Here is a 21,747-nt window from a genome sequence, read left to right as displayed (position 1 = left end):
CCCTTTCTCTAAAAATAAATAAATAAAATCTTCTTTTTTTTAAACCAAAACCTTCTAACAATCAGAGGCCTGGACCAGATTGCTTTACAGGTGAATTTTACCAAACATTCCGAGAAGAACTAACACCTCTCCTTCTCAAACTATTTCAAACAATTCAAGAGGAGAGAAGCCTCCCAAGCTCATTTTATGAGGCCAGCATGATCTTAATTACAAAACCAGATAAAGAAAATACAAAAAAAGGAAATTATAGGCCAATATCACTGATGAATGCAGACACTAATATCCTCAACAAAATATTAGCAAACCAAATACAGCAATGCATCAAAAAGATCACCCAGTATGATCAAATGGGATTTATTTCAGGGACGCACAGTTGGTACAACATTTGCAAATCAATGTGTGGTTCACCACATAAACAAAATAAAGCATAAAACCACATGATCATATAAATGGATGTAGAAAAATCATTTGCTAATACTCAAAAACCATTTATGATAAGAACTCTCAACACAGTGGGAGTAGAGGGAACACATCTAAACATAATATGGGCCATATATGACAAACTCACTGCCAGCATCATACTCAATGGGAAAAATCTACAAGAATTCCCATTAAGACTGGGAACAAGACAGGGATGCCTGCTTTCACCTCTCTTATGCAACATAGTACTAGAAGTCCTAGCCACAGCCAATCAGACAAGAAGAGGAAATAAAAGGCATCCACATTGGAAAGGAAGAGGTAAAACTGTCTTTATTTGCAGATGACATGATACTGTACATAGAGAATCCCAAAGATTCCACCAAGAAGCTACTAGAACTGATAAAGGAATTCAGCAAAGTAACAGGATACAAAATTAATATTGAGATTCAGTAGCATTTTTATGCCAATAATGAACTAAGAGAAAGGGAAATTAAGAAAACAGTCTCATTCATAATTGCTTCAAAAAGAATCAAATACCTAGGAATAACCCTAACCAAGAATGTAAAAGACCTGAACTCAGAAAATTATGACACTAAAGAAAGAAACTGAAGAACATACAAATAATTGGAAGCACATACCATGTTCATAGATAGTAAGAATTAACAACATGAAAATGTCCAAAGCAATCTGTAGATTCAAGGCAATTCCCTTCATGATTCCAATGACATATTTCACAGAACTAGACCAAATATTTTAAAAATTTATATGAAACCACAAAATGCTCTGCATGGCAACAGCAATCCTGAGAAAGAAGAACAAAGCTGGAGGGATTATGCTACCTAATATGAAAATACACTATAAGGCCATAGTAATCAAAACAGCAGTACTGGCATAAAAACAGACACATAGACCAGTGGAAGAGAATAGAGATCCCCAAAATAAAACACACCTTTGTAGGCAATTAATATTCAACAGAGGAGGCAAGCACAAACAATGAGCTAAAGATAGTTTATTCAATAAATAGTGTTGGGAGAATTTGACAGACAAGTGTAATTTATCCTTAGACCACACACAAGAATGAATTCAAAATTGATTAAAGACTTGAACAATAGATTCAAAACCATAAAAATCTTAGAAGAAAACAGGCAGCAAAACCCGGACATAGTTTGTAGCAATATTTTATGAGCTGTATCTCCCCAGGCAAGGGATACAAAAGAAAAAAAAAATAAACAAATGAGACTACATCAAGCTAAAAAGAGTTTGCACAGCAAAGGAAAATGTCAACAAAGTAAAAAGACAGCCCATAGAATGGAGGAACATATTTGCCAATACATGTGATATAAGGGGTTATATCCTGCCAATAAGGGATTAATAGCCAAAATTTATAAAGATCTTACAAAACTAAATACTTAAAAAAAAACAAGCACCCCAATTAAAAGGTAGGCAGAGGACCTGAATAGACACTTTCCCAAAGAAGACATGCAGATGGCCAACAGACATATGAAAAGATGCCCAACATCACTAATTATCAGAGAAATGCAAATTAAAACCACAATGAAATATCATCTCACACTGATCAGAATAACTTTCATCAATAAATCAGAAAATAAGTGCTGACACGGATGTGGAGAAAGGGAAACCCTTTTGCACTCTTGGTGAGAATGTAGATTGATGCAGCTGCTGTGGAAAGCAGTATGGAGACATCTCAGAAAAATTAAAATGGATCTGCCTTTTGACCCAGCAATCCCACTTCTGGGTTTATATCCAAAGGAACCCAAAACACCTGTTCAAAAGAACATAAGCATCCCTATGTTCATTGCAGCATTATTTACAGTTGCCAAGATATGGAATCAGCCAGAGTGTGCATCAGTAGATGAGTGGATAAAACAACTATGGGAAATTTACACAATGGAATACTACTTAGTTGTAAAAAAGAAGAAAATTTTACCCTTTATGACAGTATGGATGAACCTGGAGAACATTATGCTAAGCGAAATAAGCCAGTCAGAGAAAGACACATACCATATCATTTCACTCATATGTGGACTCTAATGAACAAACTGAACTAACAGGCAAAATAGAGACAGTCTCATACATAGAGAGCAAAATGACAGCTAGGGGAGAAGGGTAGGGGGTGGAGGGATTATACAGAAAGGAAAAAGGACTCATGGACATGGACAACAGTGTGGTGATTGCAATGGGGGGAGAGGACTAAAGAGGACTAAAGGATAATGTAAAATACAATAAAAATAAATTAATTAATATAGAAATATAAAAATTAATAGATATTTAATGAATTCTAGGCCATTTCCAAATACGATAAAAAAATTAAACACTAATTATAAATATAAGTTTATCTACTTTGTGCTTATTATAGAGGAACTAAAGATATTTGAGTCCACTAGTAAATATGTCTTGTGCCACATTAAAAAAATTGTGCAATGAAAGATATATATATTTTAAGAAACTATTAAATGTGTTTATTAATGTATTAATCTAAAGAATACTAGTGTAACAGTTCACAATTGCTTACTTCCTATTTTTCACTAGAAATTAAGTTTTTTAAGGTTACGAATTCTAATATATGTAATCAAAACTATAGAAATTAAAAATAATAGGGAAAAGGACTGTGTATAAAAGAAACATAGAATGTTTTGGCTTAGAAAAGGGTATGAGATATAGAAATGTGTTTTTGTCAAGGGAAGTAAAGTAATTTTGCCCTGATTATTTCTGAATGGATGAGAGAACAATAGCGTGTATGTGTACTTAAAGAAACACAGAAAGTTGCAGAAAGTTTAGGAAAAAGGAATATTGAGAAAAAAAATTTATGTGTGGTCAAGTTGAGTAGGACTGAAATTTAAACAAGCAAGTGAATTTGAGTATCAAACGTAAGCTGATTCAAAATTAGAGCTTGGTTTCCTCTCTCAGCTAAAAGGGTGATCAGTCTGCTGTGGATATTGTGAAACAGTTTTCTGCCTGAAGTCTAAGATTCCGTGTTTTATCAAAATAATTTTATGTTGTCTTTATTAGGTCTTTGGTTACTTAAGAAACTTGAATCTCCTCAATAGTAAGAACTAAGCTTTGCTAACAGTTATGTAAACTTCTGTATTTGTGTTTGAAATCTTCTATTGCTACTTTGCTTAAACAGATAATTTAGTATTGTTTCATAATGACTATTTAGTCAAATGTTCTAACTTTTTGATATATTTTGAGGAACCTCCCAAAATTTAAATTATAAGTAATACTGACCTGAGAATGACTTTGAGGTATTCTAGAAGAGCACGTGGAACACCTCAAAAGATTTGCTTTCTCTCTTTACCAAAGAGAAATACTAAATTAATTAGGTCTATTGATATAAAAAATTACGTGGAAAGGTTTGTCAAATACAGGAATAATAATTATATTGTATTTGTATATGTTATAAGTTGCAGAAATATACATGAAATTGCTGGAAATATGAGATATTTTGATATCGAATGTCTGTCGTCAAAATTGAGGGACACACTAAAATGACTAAACCTGAGGATCAGATTGTGGCACATGTGGATGAAGTTCATTCTGTTTTTTGCAAAAATGACCCCTTTTTGCTAGAGTTTTTCCATCCTGATGTTCCTGAAACATGGCCACAGTCTGTTCATAAATCAGAGAGATTAAAATGGGTAAACAGTTACTGCAAATTACATGAATATTTGGGGCTATAGGAAACCAAGAAGACCACTTGATTCTCTCTGGCTCCCTAGCATTTTCTCAGTTTTGGTGTTCCTTCACCCACCATAGTGCACTGGGGTTGGACTTCAATCAACTTCACTGGTTTGGGTTAACAATGTATTCTCATTGTTGTGTGTATGTTTTCTAGATGAACTGAATCTTCCCCCTGCCATAACACTGATGACCTTACAATGGCAAAGAAACTGTTAGCAAGTGTTTCCCACTTGAGGTATACCTTCCAAAATCTCTAGTGATTGGGGCATGTATTTCACTGAGCAAACTATATGAGCCTTGCTAATTTCTTGGAATTATCACTGGCTCTATCCTATCACCCTCAATTATCAGGCAAGATCCAGAGAACTAACAGGAAAATTGGATTCAAACCAAAAAAATTTAATTACACAGGACTGAATGAACTAATGAGAAGTTAAAATTTTATGATGTTTTTTTGAAATATTGCTTATTTTAAAAATCTTTTGCTTTCCAGATATAGGAATTTTTTTCCTTTTTCTTAAACTACCTGCGACTTACAGCAATTTGGTAAATTACACTTTTGTAAGCAGTATTAAATAATTTATTTTTTCTCTATAATTGATTCTGCCAGTCTTTGTAAACTCTCATTGAGTATTTTTATTTTCATAGCAATCTCTTTGTTTGCCTAAGTTCAATGAGAATCTTTTATCTTTATATCAGGACACAATTGGAAACTAGCTATGTTACACAGTCCAAATGTCCAGTTAAAGTCCAGCTTCTCTGGAATGTCAGATTTGAGAGACAAATACATAGACTCTGATATGACCAGAAAGGTTTTAGGATTTAAGATTCACTTTGAAAATTAAAGAACAACAAAAAGATTGACTTTGGAGGCCAATAAAAAACCCTATTAGAAAAACAGCATGGTATTTTGCAACATGGTTCATAGCAGTCTTTCCAGGTAAGAAACAAAGGTTGCTTACTAGGAGATGTAAAGAAAGAACCTCAGAATATATTGGGAACCTCAAGAAGAGAGGAATCAACCTCAAGTCTATAGGTATTGCAGGCAAAGTCTGATTGTAAGTATGTGGTTTAGCTTCTCAGCTGGAAGACTCCTTTTAGAGTTCAGTCTGAAGGTCCCTTATGAAAAAAAGTTCCAGCAAAGCAGATTTAAACGCCTATGTTGTTAATTATCTTTCTTGCTGGTGTTACACAATCAGGACAAGTTTACCAAAACTAGACTTATTTTGCAAATAAATTAGTCTTAAATAGGGCATCTTTGGTAAAGATGGGGGAATTTTGGAGAGAAAAATTGTTTTGATAGAACTCATAATATGCCTTTGTGGGTATTAGATTCTAGTTCTGTTCATTGTCTTTTGAGTTTTAAATTTTTCTATCTATAAACTGGACTGGATCCAGTAGCTTTCTAGTTTTCTTAAATATTTGTCTGCAGCCTTCTGAACTAACAAGTTCATTTTCTCATCTGTCTTGAAATCATTCAGAAGCACACCTGCTTCTTTCCCAAGACTAAAGTGGAAAAAGTTGATGTAGACTTCAGAGAAATCACCACAATGGTTTGTCTCTGTGAAACAAAAACTAGGTATTCATGCTGCCTGTCCCTCCAAGAACCAATAAGTAGAGACAAGACTGACTCTCTATGGACACTTTTATTCAAATGCTGGCTACCTAAGAAGATAGCAGGTTATATACCCTAAAGGCTGTCTTACTTAATGTCTCATCTCAAGCTGATCTTTTTATAAAGAGAAGAAAAGGGTAGTAAAGGGGTTTGGAAAAGGAATAATCAGATAAGAGTTACAATCCTGTGGCAATTTTCCTAGTATTTCTTTATCAACTGATCAAGACTTATTTGTCTGTGTCACAGAACTCCCCCTCCCTGGAACACAATGGCTTAGATACCATCTCAATTGCTTGCTGACCCTCTGGGTCACAAGGGTCGAATTGCTTGTTGACCTCTTGGAGTCACTTAGGTCATGTATTTCAATTTCTGGAACAGCTTTCCACATGCATTAATCATTTAAGCCTATCAACTAGAACTAAAGCTAAAAATCTTTAAGTCTTGAGGTCCCCTATCATGTAGACAACCTTAGTGCCTGCTGATTACCAGAAAGATTACCAGAGACATTCAAGGTACAGACCAGGAAACTCTTTCAAAGTCTCACTGCCCATAACGAGACAGACATCTGGAAATCTTCTTGACTGCCTGCCTTCAGAACTCAAACCAAGATTATAGTCTGCTTCAATTTCCTTCTGCTTCCATATAAATTTCTCTTATTAAATACCTGGTTGCTTGCACTATAGGCTTAACTTTGGGAGCCCACTGGCATCACCACCTCTTGAAATGAGAAAAATGTTTAACTGAACTAAAGTTTTCTCGAGACTGACACTGGTTTAATGATAAAGTGGTCTATCAGCCCAACTTCTGGAATGTGAACTTTCCACAGAAGTTTCAGAGGAGGGAACAGTGAGGGTTCAGAACAAGCCACCCAAAGATATGCCTCAGTGGTATACAGATTGTTTTTAATGGGGGACTCAGGAGTGGGAAATTTTAGTTTTAGGTAATAATCAATAAGCTTAGTAATCAATGCATGTAAAGAGCTATTGTTTCAGGAACTGAAGGCATAATCCACCCTGACTCCAGAAGACCACAGTCAGTCCCACCTTTGTGCCTCAGGAGGACTGCAAGCAATCAAGATGGTATCTGAGCTCTTGCATTCCAGCGTGAGACATCTATTTCCCAGGACACAGATAAAGAATCACTGGTCAACAGATGAAAGAATGCTGCAGCTTTTTATCTGATTGACCTTTTCCATGAATTCTAAACTCTTTACCTACACTTTTCTTCTCCCTATAAAAAGGGTTGGTTGAAATGGAATGTAAGATGGTCTGTTAGGGTACATAACCCACCGTCTTCTCAGATTGCTGGCCATCTGAATAAAGCACCCATAAAATTCAACCCCTGTCTCTGCTTATTGGTTCTGGTAGTGATAAGCAGCACGAATACCAGCTTTTCTGGTTTCATGTTCTGGAGACTCATTTCTGGTACAGACTTTGGGACTCTCCAATAAATCTAGGTATTTGATGGGGAGTCCTGTTGGCTGCCTGGACCGGGAGGCCCTGGGGTGCAGATTTGAAGACTCCCTAGCAGCTTCCAAATGATTTCACTTGGGGACTCTCCTTCTCCAATTCTTGGCATCTCCCACTGTCTTTACTTTTTGATTGAATCACTGCATTTTCAGGTTCAGGTTATAGTCCTGGGTCATGACTTAGATCATCAGGAATTAAGGTGCCTTGTGGTTTACAGAGCTCTAGCTGGTAAAAAGGTGTCTTCTGGTTTAATTAAGGTGCCTTCGGGTTTGTGTGATATTAGAGAGCTCTGTCTGGTAGAATGGAGGGGAAAAACTCCTTTCTGGGAAATAGCACTTTGGGGCGAGTTTTTGGCTGACTGGTCAACCTATGCTTATAATCCTATGACTAAAAGAAAGTGGTTTTTATTGTAATACTATTTAGCTTATGTATTGTATAATCTAGATTCAGGAGAGTGCTGGCTGCTGATTGAGTCTTTAAATTACTGTATTATACCTCAATTAGAGTTATTTTGTCAAAGATCAGGAAAGGGGGACAAAGTGCCCTTCCTAGAAAGTTTCATGAGTTTACACAATAAGGATTCATGGTTAAAAGGAAATAGATTAATGGTCCAGAGGAAAGGGAACTTGCCTGTGAAAAATGGCAGAATCTCAGAGGAGAGGGCCCAAGAAGATCTAAATATTACAGCTGCTGCGAACATGGTCAGGGTTTCCACGGTCCCTCCAGCCCTGGGGGATCTTCCTCCTTACTTGGCTAAAGGAACTGGGGAAAGTGAGCCTGAGCTGGTCTCATCATCTCAAACCTGTCAGAAAACCAAATATGAAAATACCCTTTGTGAAGACTTCCAGCAGAAATAGGGCCAGAGGGCGAGCCCACTGGATATTATTGGGCACATGCTCCACTTTCTACATCAGATCTGTTAAACTGGAAAAACTCTGGAAGAACCTGAATATATCCCTTTAGAATGGACAAAGAAGTGCACTTGGGCTTTTGAGTCCCTGAAGGTGCACCTGGCTTCTGCACCAACCTTGGGCCTTCCAAACCTACTAAATCCCTCTCAATGTGTATGTTCATGAAAGGCAGGGCACTGCCCTAGAAATCCTCACCCAAAAGCTTCATGACATTCTGCAACTCATTGCATACTTGTCATATAAACTACATCACACTGTCCAGGGGTGGCCAGCCTAATTGACAGCTGTGACAGCCACCTGTGAGCTCTTACAGGAAACTGAAAGGTTTCCCTTGGGAAAGACTATCACCATTTCTGCATCTCACCAAGTGTTGAGACTACTGGGGCAAAAGGGAAATTTGTGGCTCACTGCTGGAAGAATGGGCAGGTACCAAGCCTTTTTTTTTTTTTTTTTTTAAATCCCAATGTCTCCCTCAAGACTGTAAGTTAAATTCTACCTCTCTTCTCCTGGAGCTTGACTTGGCTATACTAATACATGACTGTGCTAAAATAACTGATAAAGTTTATTCTTGCAGAATTTATTTACAGGACCATCCTCTAGAAGAAGCCGACTGGACTCTATATGCAGATGAAAGCAGTTATATGGGCAAAGGAAACAGAAAGGCTGGGTATGCAGCTGTGACTCTTGAAGAAGTAGTGAAGACTAAGGCCTTGCTGCTGGGAATCTGTGCCCACAAAGCTGAACTGATTGCATTGATGAGGGCACTGGAATTGTCTCATGAAAAGAAAGTGAGTATGTATACTCATTTGAGATATGCTTTCCTAATTTTGCATGCACATGGTTCAATCTGGATTGAAAAAGGACTATTAACCTTCAATAAAAAGAAAATTAAAATCACAGCAGAAATTTTAAAATTATTAGAAGCTGTTCAGGTACCTTTTTATAGGCGGTAGTTAAGCACTGTTCCGGGCATCAAAGAAAAGACACTGAAGTGACTAAAGAAGACAATATGGCTAATTGAGCAGTGAAAAAGTCAGCTAAAGGAACATTCATAATGCCTTTGGTACCTGTTCTAGACTTGTCACAATTTGACCCTGAGTATTTGACTACAGGCTTAAAGAAAGCTAAAAGCTGGGGCTTTGATGAAAAAAGTGCTAATAGTAAATGAAGGAAGAATAAGAAAGCAGTTATACTGCTTCCTAGACATTTAGTAGAGCCAGTCGTGAAGCATTTGCATGAAGTCACTCACTATGGAAGGGACTCATTAACCACCTATATTAAACTGTGGCTTACAAATCCTGGAATTCCAAAGTCATATGAAAAGTAATTGTTAGATGTGTTTTGTGCTAGAAGAACAACTCCAAGACAAATCCCATCAAAAAAAGAGAATGGAAACAATACCAAGGACAAAGCCCATTTAAGAACTGGCAAATAGACTTTACTCAGATGCTAAGGGTTTGAGGGTGGAAATATTTGTTAGACTTTGTTGACACCTTTTCAGAATGAATAGAAGCCTATCCTACTAGAACTAAGAAATCCACAAAGGTAGTGAAAGACTTACTGAAGAAAATAATTCCTTGTTCTGGCCTATCCAGCAACATCCAGAACAACAATGGACCTGCTTTTGTTTCAGAAATTACATAGAAGGTTTATAAATTTTTAGGAATCAAGTGGAGACTCCATGTGGCATGGAGACCTCAGGCTTCTGGAAAGGTAAAGAAAATGAATCACACCTTGAAGAAAAATATAGCCAAACTGTGTCAATAAATTCATCTTTATTGGGATCAAGTGTTACCTATCACCCTGCTCATGATAATGATGGCTCCTCAAAGTGGGATTCAATTAAGTTCTTATGAAATTGTGTACAGGCGACCATTTCAGTCTATGATTGGGGTGGGAGATATGTATGTAAATTAAGAAGCAAAGGTAAAGACAAGTGTAAAACACTTAAGTCAGACCTATAAGGAATGACCTTGCTTGTATTAAAGACCTCTCCCCTACAGATCTGCTACATTCCTTTAAGCCTGAAAACCAGGTGCTACTCAAGACTTGGAAGACAGCATCTCCAGAAAGCCAACTAGAAGAAAAGTGGATTGAACCTTGGGACATACTCCTCATCACTGCAGTGAAGTTTGCAGGGATAAAACCTTGAATTCATCACACCCAGGTAAAGAAAGCACTGGAAAAACAATGGACCACCGAAGTGTTACTGAGCAGACCAGGACCCATTCACGTGGTGACTTTGGCATATGACCCAACAATTAATACTGGAAGGAACAGGATTTTGTTTACAATATTCCAACCCTGGGGGCTCTGGGAGCACTAATGCTCTGGGCCCTGTTGTCCCATGAGACCCAGCACTTCCCATGTTTCCCACCATACTACAATACAAAGCATCCCCATTTTCTTATCTTAAGCTGGCTGTGCAAACAGTTCTCCATTTGCTCTGGATCAGAGTCACCATCCTCTCACAGCAGCTGTCTCCTGTAAGATCTGGGGGACATTGTTATCAGCCTCAGTGTAATAGTCCAGAAAAGCACGTGCCATGTTCCTCTGGATCATGGTGAAACTCAAGAAAGGCACAGGTCTTAAAAGTCCAGGCAAAATCCAGATGCAGCAGGTCAGGATCTTGCAAGGAAGTCTTTTGCAGCTCTGGAGTCAGCTAGAGCAGGCATGACCACAGCAGGAGCATCTCCTTTCTTATTAGTCCAGGCTGCATGGTATCCTTCCTCACTATAAACCACATAGCTCCTTGCTTACTTCTCCCTTCTCACTGCACTCTTTCAAACCACATGGTCAATTCCTCTTCTCCTTCTCTCTCCTTCCCAAGCTGCATGACAGAGCAAGAGATGGAGAGAGAGAGTGGGAAAGAACTTCATGGTTGCTACATCATCCTCAGGGATCTCCTGTGTTCTTCCAAGCCACAGGGAACACAGGATCTCCTGTGTTCTTCCAAGCCACATGGCAAAAATCCCTCACTACAGGCAGCATGCTTCCTCCCTCATTTTTGCTCCCCAAATGGCCAAGAGAGTGAATGGCTGCTACGCCTAGTTTAAATCCTGGCCCGGATATTCCAGTGTGACCCTCCTCTCACAATGTGCTGTGACTGCCTATCATCCGGTATCTTTTGTGTTTCTCTGGCTGCCATTGTTAGTCAGGGCAGGCATGGCCCCGTGATGCAGAGGGAGCCACATCCATGCAGCAAGCCCCCCAGCTACAACACAGGTTAAAGTCACATCCATCTCCCTGGGTCAGAATGCAGCTGGTACAGCTATCTAACATAACTATGAAGCTAGCCAAGTTGGCATAGTAATGCAAAGTAATTCTCAATGGCCATCATTTGCTTCTCCATCCCCCAAGCCAAGTTAGGGGGTTTTTTCCTAGATCTTCAGGTAGCCTTAGTTCTGAACACTGTTACAGAAGCACAGGAAAACCTGAAAGTCATCTTTTGAAGCCAATGACTTATATTCTTTTTATTGCTTTTTGTTTAACCCCTTGTTATGAAGAACTTGTTCCTTTCAAACAAAATGAAAATATTTGGGCATATTTAGCAAAAAATGTTCTAAACATCTCTGACTGTTGTCTTGTAGGAGGAACTTATGTTGAACAAACTTTCACTTCATGTCTATAATTGTCTACACTCCCCTGAAAGCCTTCAAAATTAATACTGTGTTTAAGTGTATCAATAATAAAATAGCCTACTTTGATATATGTAATTGGGGACCTGTGGCAACTCTAAAGGACAGGGAAATGTTTTCCTTAAAAGTCACTAATGTAGGCCCAGATGAAAAGTGTGAAAGTTTTGTCCACTGTACAAAAAATTGTTTTGTGCTTTATCATAGCTTTTTGTTGCATACAATGTGCCCCCTTATGTGGATCTGCAATTAAATGTACTCCTAAGCCCCTACCAGAGAGTCTAATGCTAAAAAAGTGCTGAACAGCAAAGTGAATACTTCCATATAAAACTGATCTCTTAAAAATGATAGTTTAGACTAATAGTGGGGGAATAATGGAGGACTCATGAGTTGGAAAATTTTAGTTTTCGGTAATAATCAATGAGCTTAGTAATCAGTATATGCAAAAAGCTATTGTTTCAGGAACTGAAAGTATGACCCACTCTGACCCCAGGAGACCACAAGAAATTCCCCTTTTGTGCCCTGGGGAGAACTACAAGCAATCAAGATGGTATCTGAGCCATTGTACTCCAGCATGAGACATCCACTTCCCAAGATATAGCTAAAGCCCACCACACAGGACACCCATAAAGAATCACTGGTTAACAGATGAAAGAATGCTGCAGCTTTTTATCTGATTGACCTTTTCCCTGAATTCCAAACCCCTTACCTACACTTTTCTTCTCCTTAGAAAAAAGGGTTGGTTTGAAATGGAATGTAAGATGGTCTGTTAGGGTACATAACCCACCATCTTCTCAGACTGCTGGCCATCTGAATAAAGGGCCCATAAAGATTCAATCCCTGTCTCTGCTTATTGGTTCTGGGAGTGACAGGCAGCATCAACACCAGCTTTTCTGGTTTCATTTTGAGCTAAAGGCAATTTTAGCTTCAAGCTCAAGAGAAACTTTTGCCCTTTCCTTTAACTACCTAGAACTTGAATTAGAAGCCTGGTCCATGATAAGAGGTTATCTTAATAACCTTTTTGACCCACCTATATGGCAGGGATAACTTTCATTTACCAAATATCTGCTTTTCTCATCATCCTGCAAAGACTGCTTAAAGCCCCCAAGGCACCTTATCACATCCCTAGCTCAGAATGTCTCAGTCTTCCTTTCCATGTTTGAATCTCTTGTATGTGGGGTCTCTGACTTTGTCTTGTATGGGGTTCCCATACATATGTATGTATTACATTTGGTTATTTTCTCTACCTAATCTGTCTCACATCTCTTTATTAGACTAGCCAGAAGAAACTTGAGGGTAAAGTTTTTTTTTCTGACAGTGGTAACAAGTGGCACCAGGAGTTAGAAGAGACACTTTTGGAGATATAAGCCAGCCATGATGGAATAGTCCTTTGTACTTTGCTAAAGAGAGTGAAGTTTGTAAAAAGGGGGAATAAAGGGAAAACACATTGGCTCATCTGCTATGTGCCACACACTGAGCAGACTACCTTATATACTTTGAACATGGGTTTTACAGTATAAGACAGACCTGAATTCAAACCCTAATTTTGCAAAGTGTAATAGCTATGTGGCCTTGGGTCTTTTCACCTAGCAAATCTAGTTTTACCTGTAAAGTGGAGAGGATAATATTTATTATATAGAATTATCACAAGGCTTAAATAAGATAATAAAAGTAAAAGCAACTATTATTTAAAATGGAGTGCTATTTGTAAGATTAAACTTGCATTTAGAAAGGTTGCTCCTGCGGTGGTATGCAGGACAGATGGGGGGATTTTGGGGAAGGGACGATGGGATACCAGAGGTACTAAGGCCAGTTAAGGGCTACTATTGAAGTAGCCCTTAATAAAGAAGAAAAACCAATGAGCTATTGTGGGAGCCCAGAGGAGAGCTGAATGCTGAAACTTACAGAGGCCTGTCCTGGGGATGGCTGAATGTGGGGGTTATGGGGGACATTCTGTGCATGAGGGGATGAGGGAATGGTGTAGAGAGAGCAGGGTAAAGATTGAGGGAGAAGTGTGTGAAATAATTTCAGGCTCTCTCATTTGAGTGTGTGTGGAGTTCTTAACTGAGCTGGCAGATAAAGGAAAAAATACAGGTTTGGGGTGACTGTATTTCACTCTGGACACACTGAGATGAAGGATCCCGTAGAATTCCAGATGAAGAAGGCCTGAGGGAGCTGGAGAAACATCAGGAACTCCAGAGAAGGGGCCTGGGGATTCAGACATGCAGGAGGTGAGCCCAGTTCCTGGAGAGAGAGCCAAGTCCAGGTGGTGTTCGAGTGGTGGGTACTCTGGAAGGTCCCTAAGAATCCAATTTTTGGATCAGGTGAGAATAATGCAAGACATAATTCACACAGAACTTTGTAGTTTATTAGAATCCACATGTGCTTTAGTTATTTTGATCCAGACACAGAGATTCTGAGCTAGAAGGGGTCGTCTAGTTTTTTCTTTATTCAGCAACTTACAGGCCTGGCACTGTGACAAATCATGAAAAGAGAAGAGAAAGCTTTATTCTGGGAGTAGAATGCCCACTAATAAACGTAGATGGAATAACAGATTAGAAAATCTCAGCAGCACAGTGAGGACACAGTCAATCCCCTCTCCCTTCCATTTTTAGTGGAGAGGTAGCAGTCTGGAAGCATTTAATGGTTTGCAGGGTGATGCGGAAGTCTATCTGGAAAAATAGAAAGAGTATTTTCATAGAACCCAGTCAAAAGTTTTTCCTCTCTGAGATGTATGTCCACAGCCTTTTGAGGTACATAGGGCTGATTAAAACCCCCATTTTACAGATGAGAAAAATGAGTCTCCAAGAGATGGAGAGAATTGCCTCCCCTCCTCCCCGCAACTTGCACCAATGCCAACAAGGGGGAGCAGTGGGTGCGAATCCCAGGTCTCCTGTCTTCAGCCACATGTAGGCCTTCTTTGGCTACTGAAGCTGGACGAATGCTGGGAGTCAGGGCCAGACCTGCCTGGGGGCTGAGGCCACTGGAGTGAGGATGGGAAGAGAGGCACAGCACTTCAGGTTCAAGTTGCTAGTTTTGCATCATGTAAAATTTCTGCACAAGTCTCAGAGGATAAACAAAGTTAACATGGCATTAGATACAATGGACTTTCAAAGTGAGCTCTGGATGTGCCTAGATTGAAACCAGCTGAGCAGGAGCTAGCCTGTGAGTAAAACATACCACATATGTTGCCTTAATGCTTCCAAAACAGAAAATTTCAGGGCAGGGAGAAGAAAGCACCAGCAGCAACTCTATTGGAAGGTAAGAAGATCTGTGTGCTGTGTGCTATTTTAAAACATGCTGGAGCAGCATAAGCATTCCTGCCTGTGTGCTTTCTCAACAGAGGCTGGGCCCAGGGGAATGCAGTCAGGAATTTAGATGTTAGTTATTGTATTTCCTTTTATCAGTCAAATGATTTTCCTATTTCCCACATAGATAAAGATCTCCCATTTATAGCTCCAGCTTGTTGACCTTGTCAAGACTGCTGTGCAGTCTGGAAATTGGTCCCAGAGAGAGAAGGGCATTGTTGTTAGGGGTTTTGTTTGGTGGGTTGGGTTTTTCTTCTCTCAGAAGGGAGAAGATCGGTTTACCAAAAAACAAAACAAAACAAAAAAAACAAACAAACCAAAAAACAAAAAAAACCCCACCCCAACAACAACAACAACAAAACAATGAAAAAACCTGCCAGAAAACAAAAACAGATGGTTTTGTGCATTTTGGCAAAACTGCAAGGATGTCCAAGTTTGGTTCACCCACCTACCCCACTCCCACCTGAATATTTCCACCACATTCTTCTCTCTTCCTCTCTCTCTCTCTCTCTCTCTCTCTCTGCCTGCCCACTCCTCCTTGCAGCAGCAACAAACTCGGCCCTGCAGTGGGCCAGAACCCACTGTTGTGCAGGCAGGATACCAGAGTTGGTAGCAGCTCAGTCTCAGTTTATAAGCTGAGCTAGTCTCTCAGTTGTGCCAACTCTAGAGGCCTCTTGGAGGTACCAGTGTGCCTGAATGGGAGCAGTTGCTTCTTCACCAGCAGCCTCCAGAAATTGCATTCCTGAGCAAGAGTGTGGCCCAAGGGCTGCTAACTAGCAGATCTCCTCTTGGTCAAGCTGCAGTCATTGTTTTGCTAGCCTGGGCATACTGGCCAGGTTCAGGGAAAGAAACAGGCACCACTCTTTCTCACCTTCTTGGGAAAGTGAACAGTGGATCCTGTAGGAGGCTGGGGTTTTATTATAAATTCTCTTTATTTCTAGCTTGTTCACAATTACAAAACATAAAAATGAACCAGCTAGACGGAGGGAATACAGCACCTTAAAAACTCAACATGTGAATAGCAAGGAGCTACACAGGCCCCTCCAAACCAGCATGGGTCCGTGCTGGATTTTGACTGTGCCTCCAGTTTTCATGAATGAATGAATGAATCCCTTGATTCTTCCCTCACATCATGCTACTTCCTTGCTGGGACAGCAGAGGGCACTGGTTCCCCTGACATTGCTTCTGTCACAGGCGGCTCTCCCACACACATCTGGCAGTGGGCTCTACCACTCTTATGAAACACTGGAGGAGGATCTCTCTGTGGGAAATGTTCTGGCACCCACATGAGTGTGGAGACACATCAAGAATTCCACTTTCTCATTAGTTCTACTTCCCCCTCAAGAGCATGTGGAATTTGCCTCTCCAAAGCAGCCAGTACATATGAGTCTTGGGCTGGGTCTGGTCTGGGTGGAATGCTCAGAGGGACCACCTCTGGTCTAAAACTTGTGTCCTTTCTTCCTACATGGAGGGCAAAAATGAAAACAGAAAGCAGAACTTCCCAGATCTTTCCCTCAGGGGAAGAAAGCTAAAAATGTTTGGTCCTGTCCTTCCAGGACTGCCTGAAGAGAGCCAATGCCCACACTTTCAAGTCCTTGAGAAACAAGATCTAATTTTAAGAAAGTATCTTCCTAAATTATAGGTGATTAGAAACGCCAGTGTAAACAAAGGAGCAGGGAAAGGAGAAACTGGATGGAGGAGGGCAGAGCTGGAGCCAGGAAAGGGGCCTGGTTGCTATTCTGAGACTGCTCCCTAGACTTCTGAAAGCTGAATGCATTTAAATGTCCACATTTCCTGGCAGAAGCCAGTTATCTGTACTTCCCTTGGCCAAACAATACATCCATCTAATACGGTGTGGGAGAAATGTTATATTATTTTATGAGCAGAATGTACCACCACATAGAGTTAATATTTATGTTCAGGAACAAAATGAAACGGCCTGTGTCGCACTGTCAGAAGTTTAAGAAAATGACCTTTGGAGGGCTCTATCCAGAAAGTGGGCTGGTGGTAAACCAGCTGGAGCTCAGGTACCTAAATCATTTCAGCCTTAGGCACTGCTTGGATCCTTTCCTGCCCCTGCTGTCCTAAGACTTTTGAGATTGCAAGAGGAAGCCAGAAACAGCCAGTGGGACAGGAATTTGCAGAGTGGTCCAGGACATGAGACAGCATCCTGTCTACAGAACTGGGCCAGTTACTGAGGGCCCCAGGGGGGGAAGGAGGGGCAGTCTTGTATCCTAGCACTTCCTACAGCATACCAAAGTAGGAGCTGAAACAACATAAATCCTTAGATGAGAAATTCTGGGGACTTAAAACCAAGGAACAGGGTGGGATGACACTTTTTCTTTCATGCTGGTAATATTTTTTTGACCAGGCAATTACCCTTATCTGAGATAGCTATTGTAACAGAATCTGAATGCTGTATATTCCTCCAGGGGCTTTTGGGAAACTCCATCAAATTCCTTAGGCTGGTTTGTTCCTTAATGCTATTTTTTATTATACTGCTTTTAGAAGCTTCTGGGCCTGCAGACTGGAGTCAGCAACTTGCTCTATGCATGTAAAATCATTATCTAATTATAAACAAACAAATAAAAACACTTCTCCCTTTCTCAGAAGATTTAAGTTTTGCCTGCACCTGAGCATCTAAGTGTGAGAATCCTCTCCATCTGGTTGACATTTTCAGAACAAGAAGGCCTACTTCATTTTTGGATCAGATGCTGAAGGTTACCACAACAATAGCACTTGTGTCTCTCTCATTAAGTGCCTGAAGTTCATTATGGTATAACCTGAAGAAAAGTCTTTATGCTTTAATAAGCATGATCTTTAGAAAGGATCCTTTGGCTTATGTATCAGATCAAGATGTGATTAATTTTGGCTCCATTTAGCTGTGGCTAAATGGACTTCAGGCTACACTCAAATCACTTTTTTGCACGATCACATTTTCCGCTTTTCTATAAACTATATCCCTATGTTTGCATGTGTAGTTCCTGCAATTCACTCATCCAGTTCTAGTAAACAATCAGTAAATATTCCACTCATACTTTCTATAAAACAGGCTATGATAAACATATTACTTCACTGTAAGCCATCAGGATGTTTAGCATCTTCTTTACAAGTGCAAAGCTCCCCCTGTTGAAATCCCAGGCATAAAACTGTGGACCTCAAGAAAGAAGATCCTTACTAAGAAGGGCTCCTGGTGGCTAACTGGGATCAAATTTTTAGAAACAGAGCCTTGCAGCCACTTCTACCCAGGGGTCTGCCTGCGCTGTGTTCCTGCCATCTGAACCAACCCTTATGAAGGAGATCTTGGAATTGTATTTCAATCAAAGGACTGATGCTTTCCTCATCCAATTGAAGATGTACAGCTATATCCCCATCAGCATCTTCACTGACAAATCAGAGGAGCTACATTCTGACGAATCAGGACAGTGCCTTTTGAACCAGTCAAACTGAGAGGATCAGGGATCGGGCCAGGGGCTTCTGTCTATATAAGCAAACTTCCCTCTGGCTTGGGGAGTGCAATATCCATTTCCAACGTAGACTGAAAAGAGTGGTTTCCTGGTTGAGGTGAAACACTGAAAATATTTCCCTGGAGCAGAGCAGAGCAGGCAAACACAGACAAGAACATAGGGGCACAGAACAGAGCAGGCAAACACAGACAAGAACATACGGGCACAGAACAGAGCAAAACACAGCACAAAGCAGATCATTGAGTATCAGAGCAGAGCTGTCTAGCCAGGGAGAGGGCTAGCCCCAGAGCTGTCTCACAACCATCCTCTTTTCACAGACACACTCTATCACAGTTGAGCTGTTTTACACTAAATAAAGTTTCCTCTTCACTATATCCCAAACTGGGGGGATTCCTGTTGACACTGAATTAGTGCCATAGACCATTGGCTGACAAAATATATGTTATGTTAAATGCTCTGAACATATTTAGAGAGTGCCTGGTTTAAGCCAAAAAATAATTTCACCTAGGTCCAGATGCTGTTCTGGATTCAAGGACAGGAAAAAGAATAGTCAAAGTACGTAGTAATGTTTCCAAAACAAAAATGGGGTTTGGCTGTCCACCACCACTAATAGGCAAATTCTGGAGGCAGAGGTTGGTGAGAAAGAAAAGAGGTCTTTATTCAAATGCTGCACCATCTTGGAGAATGACAGGCTCTTGTCTTAACAGCCCATCCCCTCCAGAAATCCGGAGGAAAACCCAGCCACCCTCAGTCAGACCAAATCCAAAAGCAGCATCCAGAGTTTCAGCTTCCATTTGCTGAGTGTTCATCCAAAGAGCTCAGCTTTCCTCCTGGCTACTCTCAGGCCTCCAGCCCCAACCTGGAACCTGTGTATCACTGGCACTGCCATTCTGACCTCTTTCATGCGTGTGTCTGCCTTCCCACTGTTCCACCCCCAATCAGGTATGAGAAGGGGCAGGAGGGCTTTTCCCCCTATACAGTTATCTCTCTAGCCTTGTGTGTGTTTACTGTAAGACTTCTTCTTATCATGTCTTGTCTGGGAGTGGGAGATCTGCCCCCAGGAGCAGGACATATTGCATCAGGGTGGAGAATTCATAAGGTGCTACCTTGGTTACTCTGGCAACATGGCCTCACTTGCTGCCTTGGGTGATTCATGGTCTCTTCCCTTTGCCCCTCCTTTCCTCATGGACTGGCTAGGCCATCAATATCAATTCCCCCGTCAAAACTCTGGAACCTTGTATTCTTACAAGGGCAAATGGATGAAGGTCTCATTCTTCTGTGATTACTTCCTGCTGGCAAAAGATGTAGTCTCACCTATCCCTGGGTCCAGGGATTCTTAAGAAAGGAAGGAGGGTCAGGAATGGAGGGATGCCTTTTCACAAGGGGAAAAGATCTTGCAAAGTTCAGGTCAGTTGGCTCTTCCTGGGATGCAGCATATACAATGTCCAAATGATGGTGTTGCTGGGTAAGTTGGCATCATTGTTATACTTTTCACTAACTCAACCATCTAGACCCAACACACAGTCCAGTGAAACCACCGAGTCTCACTTCAGGAGGCGACAATGCAGATGGGCTTCTAAAGTGAGGTCTGTGCTGCATAAACAAGCAACCAGGTAAATGAGCTTATAGGAGTATACCCTATGAAAACAGAAGGAAGAAACAGGACTGTTAATGCATAGAACAAATCATAAGCCAGTCTGTAGTCTGTAAGACTTATTTGAGAAGGCATTCAGTTGCAAGGCTTTTGCTGAAATGATATTAAACAGTGACAATTGGACAAATTAAATAGAACATCTATGGCAATGTCATCCGGTGCTGAGGTAAAATCTGTATGGAATATATAGACAGTATTAGAAAAAAGTTCAGTTCCCCATAATTCCCAGTCCAAAGATGGGAAGAATGAAAATTGAAACATTAGCTTGCAGGATTGAAGACAACTAGAGGAATTCAGAAACCATTTCAGCTTCCAAGTAAAAATGAAACCTTGACAACAGCTGCACTATAGTCCACTAGCCACAGCTGGGCATTGTGATTTTCACTGACTCACGATTTTTCTCCTTAAGATCACCCTCATTGTCATCGAAGAGACTGCATTAACTCATTTTAATTTGGTCTGATCGTTTGCATAAACATAATAAGAATAATGATTAATAACGTAGGCTTTTAAAATCTGCTTTGCTGGAACTTACACAAGGAATCTTGAGATGGAACTTTAGTCAGTCATTCAGGGCACAGAAGCCAAGCCACACAATTGTTATGCAGCTTTGCCTGCAATACCTATATTCCTCAAGTTCTTGAGGTACCCAAAATGTCTAGACATTCCTTCTTTGCCATCTTTCAGGAGAGCAATCTTCATTCATTACCTGGAAAGTCTGTCATTAACCACATTGCCAAACAAGGTATCAGGCTATTTTTGGCAGTGGGCTTTCATTAACTTCAAAAGTCAATCTCAGTTCCTTTAGGCTTTCTGGTGACATCCAGAGTCCAGGCATGTTTTTTAGACAAGGCATTCCAGTCAATGTCTTGGCTACTAAAACTACAATTGGAAACTAGTCTTATTGGATTTATGCAAAGAAATGTATTGCCATAACTCGCTCATTAAGAACTGCCAAATACTTGAGGGATCAGGTAGGGAGAAAAATATAAAGCAAAAAAAAAATATATATATGTATATATTCTTGTCCTTTTTAACAGTGGAAAGGACCATATTCTAACTCTGTATCAGACAGCTAAAAGTAGGCAATTAGCATTCCTTAGATTTGCAAACATTCCATAAGTTCTTGAAATATGTTTTTAATCCCATTTCTTGCCAAATCCTTATTGTGGAACAAGGCTTTGGGTGGCACTTCCCCTTCATCACAGCAGAATAAATTTGCTGAGGAGGCCACTTGCCTGGGGCATGGGAAAAAAAAAAAAGGACACTTAGCTTTGGGAGCTGCTGTCCCTTTCCAAAAGAGGAATTTTAAATCTCCTTTAGGAGTGCAGGTCCAGCTTTCCCTTTCAGTATCAACTGCAGCAGCAAGATCTTAGTCCCCTTCAGGCAGCACTTGCTTTTATTTTTGTGTGGTGGATGCAAGGCTTGATTCCCATGAGCTTTAGGGAAGAGTGTGTTGTTAATAGGGCATCACAGGGACTGGTCTATTGCTTAGCTAACTGCTGTTCAGGGTCTTGAGTCTTCCAGGTCTTTAGTAAGACTTGGTATACTGGCTCTGGGTCCTTC

Source organism: Pteronotus mesoamericanus, unplaced genomic scaffold (assembly GCF_021234165.1).
Source record: "Pteronotus mesoamericanus isolate MK-2021 breed Mesoamerican mustached bat unplaced genomic scaffold, CSHL_Meso_final scaffold_31, whole genome shotgun sequence".
In the NCBI taxonomy this organism is placed as follows: domain Eukaryota; kingdom Metazoa; phylum Chordata; class Mammalia; order Chiroptera; family Mormoopidae; genus Pteronotus; species Pteronotus mesoamericanus.
This window is presented reverse-complemented; position numbering follows the sequence as displayed.